Below are 9,069 nucleotides of genomic sequence, written 5' to 3' on the forward strand. Positions count from 1 at the left end.
TATATATATATATATATATATATATATAATATATATATAAGTCTTACAGTTTTAGCTTCCATGCAGTCAAACACTGTTTGAGGAATAGGTTTAACTTTTTTAAAGCACTTTGGAGCAAAATACACAGAAATGTACAAAATGTTCAGCAGACTTAATCCTTCAGGGTCTGACATTCACCATTTGAAAAAGAAACGGACTTTACAGCTAAGAAAGTGCATGCAGTACCAGCAAGTTTCCACCTATGTTGCATTTCTGTCATATTTAGGTCCTGACTTGCCAACCATGCTGAAGCTTACTTTTGTTCTCATGCTAACACCCAATTTCTTGGTGCGGGCTGCAAAATTTGATATTATTTGAGGCTTATTCATAATCGTCCAGACGGTGGATGTTACACACTTCTTCTGCGGTGGCCTAATAGGCATGTAACTTTATAGGCAAACATGTGAAGTGGTATCCCTCCAGTGACTGGGTGTTTGCAGAGAGTGCCAGGCATTCCCTGAAGATGAAAGACTGGCTTGGCAAAAGGATCTTTTCTTTTTCTTTTCTAACTTGAACACAGGTTTAATATATCCCTGTCTCACCTCAGGGTTGATATTTGGGGCAATTATTTTGTACGTGTACTTTCACATTTTTATACAAGGAAACCCGAAAAAAGTTAACATTCCATGAGTTTAGTCATTTTATTGAGATCTAAATAAAGGTTAAGATGTATTCATTACAAGGGATCTGTAGCTCAAATGTTTTAGATCTAAATGTGGTAAAAATGATGGATTAGACAAAATGAACCAGGAAAAAAACACTGTGCTTCATGGATTCACCTTAAGTCCTTACAGGGGTGTATCGTACAAAATCCACTTTTTTCTCCTATTTTCTGCATACAAAATATAAATTAATAAGCATTAAAACATGGGAATAGTACAGCATCGCTAAGGAAAATAGTTCCCTTTTTTTAACCAGGGACTGCATTTAATTCATGCAGATTGATGTCTTGGGAAAACAAAATCCAGACTTGGATAAATTGGAGATATGAGAGCAATGAGGGTGGAGATGATGGAGAGGTAACAGAAAAATACAAATTACAGTCATCTTAAGGCTATGGAATTAATGTTAAGGTTATACTCTTTAGACGCTAAAAGGATTTGCCTGTATGGTTGTGTTGTGCGCATCAAGTCTGCTTTTCTCAAGGTTGTGTGAAAGTGTGTGTATAACTAATCAATATCCCTCATTTATCCGAAACTATAAAAATTCCTTGAAAACAGCCATTGCTTCAAAGCACACCATGCTCAAAGGCACTGAATAAAATTCTTACCATCTAAATTGGGAAAAGGTACTAAAATGTACATGTTTGTATTTATACATATTGGTGGAAGTCTTGTTACCAAGTACTGTCCTAGGAATTTGTTCAGTTTTTGCAGAGCAAGCAGGTAAGTTTTTTTTTTAAATGATGGCCTTGTTGATTGCAAATGTGAAAAAACATATTTTTTCTAACTGAAGATCCAGAAAAGTTTTATCTACTCTGTAGGAATGGATTATTTTGAAAGAATCCCTGCACTGCTTCTGTGATTCCTGCTCATCGTACTATAGACAGTTTTATTGTCTTACTCATTCGACTCAGTCCTGGACTGAAGTTTTACCGGCGTAGTCTTCACCAAACAATCGGACAGATGTAGACAATGGGATACTTGACGGGGTTTTTTTGACAGCTCATTCAGTGACGTCTGACTTAGTTGTGATTGTCTGTTCTCCATCCTTAACGCAGATGATCATTTGATCAGGCATTTTTTTCCAGAATGTTTAGATTTTTTTCAGTAGGCTACTTGAACTTCTTGTGTTTGTGTTTAAGATCCAGAAAAGAGGAGATGTATGCACACTTGCTAGCACTGCAGAGCCCCGAACCATAGATGATGGCACTTCAAGACATCACACTCTTCTTCAACGTTTCACCTTGAGATTTTGTCCTTGAGCATCATAAAAGGCATCATTGATAAATAAGACAGATAAACATGTTGCTTTCACTGATGATTTCTCTTAATTCATTACAGATCTGCAGCTTTATGTGAAAAAGGGGCTTACAGAGAGTGACCTGATATGCTTGACACTTGATACTCAACACAGTTCAGCAAAGTCAGAGGAAAACAAAGACAAACAGAAAAAAAAAGCAGTAAAAAAAATATTTCCAAAGAAGGGCAAGACGCAGAGAACAAACAGTGTGCAGATGCAAACACACATGCACTCTACATACATAAACATGTGCACTTGCTTTATTTCATTGTGCTCCATCCCAGCCTCCCACCACACCCGGCTCGTGCTCTCTGAGGAAGTTTGGAATTCTGTCATTCTGTCTCCGACTTCGGCACTTCTTTCATGTGTGCCTCGACAGCGGGCCTCTCCTCCTTTTGTATTGTTTTATTATTTATGCATGGGGAGGGGTTGGTGGTTAGTTTGACGGTGGGGTTGGGGTGCATAAGCAGCCGCAGCATTAAGGCAGATCTGGGGGAGATGGAGGAGGCTAATTTATATTCTGTTTTAGCACCATCTTAGTGAGCCAGAGAGTTCAAACAATCTCCAACAAATGCAAGGAGAGAAGGGGAGAATGAAAGAGAAAAGGGAAGAAGACAGGAAGGACAAGACACTGGGGGTAGGTGTGTGTGTGCTTGTGAGAGGAAATGCACTTGAGGAGGGGATTTTGCATGCACTTGTGTGTGTGACTGAATGGGTATCTGTGGCCATTCACATACCCAGCAGATTGGTAGCCTTAAAAAAAGTTTAAAAAGGGTTTAACTGGTTCGGTAAAATGAGGGAAAAAGTGGATTTAATTTTGAAAGATTCACATTGGAACCATTGTAAATTGTTGCTGCCTCTTGCCCCCGTATCCTTCCAAACCAAAAACCACTTGAACTCTGCAAAAAAGTACCAAACATGGGTCATTAGGGAGAGGTATGAAAGTATTATTCATTAACAAGAAAACAAATGATTCTGAAAGAAGACTCGACAGGAGACATTTTCCGTGCACCACAGAGGAGGAGGTTCCATCAGGATCTGGGAGGTTTTTGTCCTTCAGTGAAACAATGGAGCTTCTGGTTGTCTGGGGTCATCAAACTGCAGCTGGGTATCTGAAGATGTTGCAGCAGGCTCCTCTCTTGATTGAGGGCCTTTGTCTGCATGTTGATGAATGGGTCTTTCAACGGGACAATGCTGATGTTCACAACGTCTGTCTGACAAAGCCTCCATATTATATGTCTCCCTAACCTTAACCACTAAGGAATGAATTGTAAAGGAGATTTAGGGGAAAAAAAATAAATTTCGGTTCCATATGTTACCTTTTATGAAGCTACAGAACAAATTCCCTACTGGACATGTTCTCACAAAGCACACCTTAAAATCTTCTGAAGTAATTAACAATGGTTTTACTTCTGTTTTGTTTGTGTGGTTTTTTTTTTCAGGGTGGGTGTTTAAATGCTTAAAACGTAAATTACATACATTACATGTTTCCGCTCTTGCTTTTTGTTCTACTTTGTGCATTTTGAAGCATGTTTTAGGATTTTAATCAGGAAGGCCAGAATCTTTTGTGCTTTCGCCGTTACATTTTTCCTCCGTCTCTTTGCAGATATTAGTTTCTAGAATCATCTACGTAGATCTGTTTCACTCGGTTATTTTCTTGGTTAAAGTGAATTATTCCACCTCATATGCTGCGTTTTCACAACATGAAGGTTGTATCGGATTGTTTGGAAAGGTTTTAATTTAATCGAATTAGCTTTATTACAAGGAAGGTGAACACAATTCCATAATACGCAAAAATCGTCTTTCGAATATAACTGAGTGTCGGTCCAGATCTGCTTGTTTATAAACACCAACTTCCAGTCACTGTTCACTTTATGTGGCTCCATGGTAGAATCCCCCTGTAATCTCAGACTGCTGAGTCCTATTGTGCTTCTTCAAACTAAATACAGAAATTACAGTCACACTAGCACCACAGTGGCAATGCTGCAACTGTGTTGACAGTAGTCACTACAGCATGTACACTGTAGTGAACCTTGTCATTCGTCATGCATTAGCTGTGCTCTGGCCAGTTTAGACTGCACTTAACTAAAGCTGAAGCCTGCTGTGGCCTCAGGGAGCCCCTGTCTGTGCCAGCCATATCAATAGTCACCACAGCTGGGCTCTACTCTGACACTGTGTTGGAGAATATTGCACCACCGCCTTAACACCAAAAACATCGGAGCCAATCACTGTCAGTGGATGTTCAAGCTCTGTGCGTGTGTGCGTGTGTGTGTGTGTGTGTGTGTGTGTGCGTGTGTGTGTGTGTGCGTGTGCGCCTTCCCCCCACTCTCCTCTTCCACATCTTCAGTACATGGCCTTGAGCATGAGCAAAATGGCTCAGTATCAAAGAGTAATGATTGAACTGAAAACATACTCCATTGGAGAAAATAAAAGCCCTCAGTGTGTGTGCGTGTGGGGGTGTGTGTGTGCGTGCACAGATCTGTGTATTTATAATGGCAAATTTGTGTATTTCATGAACCAAATCCAGTGTGTGTGTGTGTGGGGGGGGGGGGGGGGGGGGGGGGGGGGGGGGGGGGGGGGGGGGTGTGTGTGTGTGTGTGTGTGTGTGTGTGTGTGTGTGTGTGCGTGTGTGTGTGTGTGTGTGTGTGTGGGTGTGCGTGTGTGTGTTTGTGGGTGTGCGTGTGTGTGTTTGTTTCGACTGTAAAAAAAACAAAGCAAAGATTGGCAGAAAGGCAAGGAGACGTTTGCTGAGATGTATTGAATTTCAATAAAAACTGCAATGAGGAGAATGAGGCTTGGGCAATTTTTCAATTTCTCTTCACTCTGCCTTGAATTAGTTGTGGTACTCTCTATTTTTCACTAGGCCCAGCTAATCAGATCTCTACCGTGTCCCTTGGGTCTCCCCTCATTTGGTATGTCCCACGAGTCATGTGCCAATCAAATTGTTCATCAATGTCTGCCTCGTTTTTTTGTCTTTCTTTCTCTTTCTTGGTCTCTTACTCCCCACTTGCTTTTAAGCCATTTCATTAAAATGTGTCACAAGAAAACTTGATGATGCTGGACGCCATGCAGCCACATCAAGATTTATTAGAGACTGAGAACCACCGGCATGGGTCAAAATGGTGTTGAGAAAATGTTGACGTTAAGGTGAGATCATTTTAAACTCCTGGATTAAGGCAAAAAAAATTGTTGGACCAATTTACTATAAACAAATGTTGAGACATGAAGAAGTCATAAATAAAACCAAGGAATCCTCAAAAGAGTAATTATTTGGGTTGAACTCTGTAGTCAGGAGGGTGTCTGATTGTTTGTTCTGTGTTTCCCTGTGATGCACTGGAGACCTTTACAGGATGTGCGCCGCCTCTCGCCCAATGGCTGCTGGAGAAACTCACTAGACTCCTTCAGCCCTTCAAAGATAAGGAGGTAAGTAAGATTACCTCCTTATCTTATTTACCTCTCACTTTTCTTGTCCATCCATGTCCCAACTCTCATCTTTGGTGATGGGATAGGAATATTGACCAAAGAGCGAGATCCATGAGAAAAGTGGAACAAAATAGCATCTTCTGTATGGTTGTGATGAGGTGAGGAGCTTGGAGGAGAGATGCTGCTCCTCTGCAATGGAAACCATCAGTTGGCGTGGTTCAGGATGTACTCAGTATACACCTCGGAAGGTTTTGGAAATGATTTATGAAGTGTTTGAAACGTAATTACAACTGTCTTATTAAGTCATTTTGGGCAGAGTTTTATTATGAAATAGTTGGTTCATAAGCTAAAGAGTGAGGAGGTACGTATGAGGAGAATTCATTTCTGAGAGCTTTAACTTGGACAAACTAGATTTATGGATTTTAAAGTCAACAACTCACCAGTAGGGAGGCTGATTTGTAAAAAAAAATAAAATAAAATATATACATATTTCAAAACACAAACATTCTGGCAGCATTGAGGAAGATGCAGTCATTGCTGTTCCAGTTCTGACCAGCTGTGGAAAATGTATTAGGCAGTTGGCAGGAACTAAAAGTCCTACTTCTCAACACTTAGCCAGGGTTTTGGTGAACCACACTAATAATGTTGCTTCCCTCATAAGCAGACATGCAAATGTTTTAATCCAGAGAGAAAACATGTTTCAAGCAGACAAAATTCCACAAATCTTACATACTTTTATGCAAAATGTTTGGAGAAAGTAAAAAAGTTGTGTGCACAACACACAACATTTACAATTTAAAATCTGCGGTAAAGTCATGCTAATTTTACCATTAAATTTTTAGTGTAAAATTAAAAAAATGCTAATATTTAAATAAACTTATAGGCACATGTAGCAGTATTTACAAAATAATATTAGTCGTTATATTAGTCATATATAGTCAGCAGACCTTAAAATCCACAAAATAAACAACTTTTTTATGAGAACCTTCACATAAAACTCCATGCTAATCCTTGAACAGTGTAAAGAAACGCCTTGGCGAAGTGAATAAAGTCACACATCTCGCACCGCTCAAGCAGTTTCGGACTAGTTTCTGGAATTTTATTAATTTCCTGGAGAAAGCAATGAAAAAAAAAGTTTCTTTCTCTACAATTATACAGTTGGAGGGAGCAATGTCCCATTTGGGATTTTAAGCCATTTACACAGATGATTCCTGTAATGCCATGCAAATAGAATTTAATTCAAAGTTAATTCGCCTGCATTACTTTTTAATAAAGAAATGATAAATTATAATCTCCTCTGCAATTTAATCTATTTATGCTGTTTCCGTTACTGGAAAGTGTCCACTGCTTCAATTCATTAATTGTGATGGAGGCTGGGGGAAAAAAAAAAAGAGAGAGAGAGAAAGAAAGACTTAAAGAAGTAGGAAAATAAAGGAGGTGGGAGATAAATTTGTTATCTCAGCACCGGACTGTGTTTGAGAAGGGAATAACGGGTGTAATGAATTGATTTCATATTTAGTCTTGGGCGTGCTGATACACAGAGATCTCTCGTGGTCTTTCGGTGCCTGTTGCCTGCAGTATTTTCTTTCCTTTCATTAAGGTGGAGATTCTGCCCTTTGATAGTGTTATCGATTCTGCCTCCAAACACTGTGGCACCCCTGTGAAGTTGCTCTTCAGGTAGACAAAAAAGAAAAAAGCAGATGAAGCTATTATCTTCCGTCTTATCCTGTACCAGTGTAGGGCCAATTCACTGAACCGCTTTACCAACCAGTAAACTGTTTTTCCTCGTTCTTTGTTCCTTCTCGCATTTATTGAATCCAGGGGATAATTACAGATTCTGCCGCTGCCGCCGCTGATCGAGCTTGCTGTAATTCCACTGGGCTGAGAAATTACTGCTGAAATCATTGTGATTCTTTCCCTCACCTCTGCCTTTAAATTCTATCTCTCCCTCAATCTGTTCTGAATGTGTATGAAGAGAAGAAGTTGCCGCACTTCAGCTTAAGTCCACGTTTGACCCGATAGTGAACACAAACTCAACACCAACTTCTTCTAATCTGATACTTTTTTGACCTCCGTGTAATACTTCATCGCCTTTACCGAATATCTTTTCTGTCTTTGACTGTAATTCCTTGCTTAAGGAAGAAGCAGTTGCTGATAAGGACGATGGAGCAACTGTACCGGTACACTGGATCTGTTTTGCTCATTATTTAAATAAATCAGATATGAAACTATTAAAATAACGAGTGAAATTATTTTTTGTTTCAACTGAAATTGGCTCATTGTGCACATGTTATGAGAAAAAGAAATCCTTCATCAAAAAACTTTTTGAAATTACAACCCTTTATTTTGATATGTCTTTACTTATGTAAAAGGAACAATGCAAATAAATATACCTGAATGTTTCAATCCGTCATATAAACAGATTTAGACACGCAGGTTGAGAATTAACCTAACGAATCAAAAGTCTCCCACCAGGTGTGGTTTGAATCCCTGAGCGAACCCAGCCTGTCCCTTTGAGGCGGACCCTCTGCTTCTCCTTGCATTTTATGTGCAGTTTCTTCGGGTGTTTCGATGCCTTTGTGTTCTGTTTCTGAAGCCTTTTTGGATATTTTGGGCTCGTTTTATCTCTTGGATTTTGCTTGATTTGCACATGGAATGAAATGCTCTTTCTTGTGTTGCTTCTCTGTATCTGCAGTCACTTTGTGTCCTTTCTTTTTTTCTCTCCCTCTTTATCATTTTAGTCGCTTTCTCCTCTTCAGTACCTTTGATTCGTTTTGTGCTTGATTTCCCCGTTATATGTTGTTATGATTCTTCAGCCATTACTTGATACGGGGTTTTAAAACGAGGGCCTTCTGACCACTTGTACCTCCAGGCTTGTAACTGGTCTAAAATTGTCACAGATAAGAAAAGTAGGAACCTTATATGACTTGATTATGTAAACCTACATGCAGTGACAACATCTTCAACATCTTTGCTCATTTTGCTGCTCTTGTATTTTTTTTTTCTCTTGACTGGGCAAAGGGCCTTCGTTTGTTTTAGATTATAAGAACTCTTCATTGCTTTGAATGGATTAGAATTATATTATGACAGGTGCTTTAACTAACAAGCGAAGGAGCAATAGAGCATAGATGTTTTCCTCAGAAATACAAAATGTTAATTCACAAAATTTACTATGCAATTTAAGACATTCAAATAAGAACATGTTCAAGATAAACTGGTGAATTGCTCCTTTAGACAAAGAAACACATTCTCCTTAATAGTCACAACTCAAGTGAATATTGAAGGATTTACAGATTTGGCTAATGGTGTAAAAAAAAAATATGAAAGGATGAAATTAAAGCATAGCAGCTGAACCAAAGACATAAGATCAACCATGATAACAAAGAAAATCTCATTTTCCTTAAAGATCCTAATTGATTGATAGATTAAGCTTTTTTTCTGCCTCCGTCTCGGTGAGTCTTCTTTAATCGCTCCATAATGGTGCTGCTGAACTGGTCGAGGAAGTCTCAGCCAATTAGAATAGTAATAGTTTCTAATTAACTTAAAAAAAGGATTTTCAATAAAAAGGAGGAGATAGCAAACTTGATTACTCATATTCATTAACACCACCACCCCTCCCTCCCCACTTTCTTTCCTTGCTGCCCC

The sequence above is a fragment of the Poecilia reticulata genome, linkage group LG15 (genome assembly GCF_000633615.1).
Source record: "Poecilia reticulata strain Guanapo linkage group LG15, Guppy_female_1.0+MT, whole genome shotgun sequence".
Lineage (NCBI taxonomy): Eukaryota > Metazoa > Chordata > Actinopteri > Cyprinodontiformes > Poeciliidae > Poecilia > Poecilia reticulata.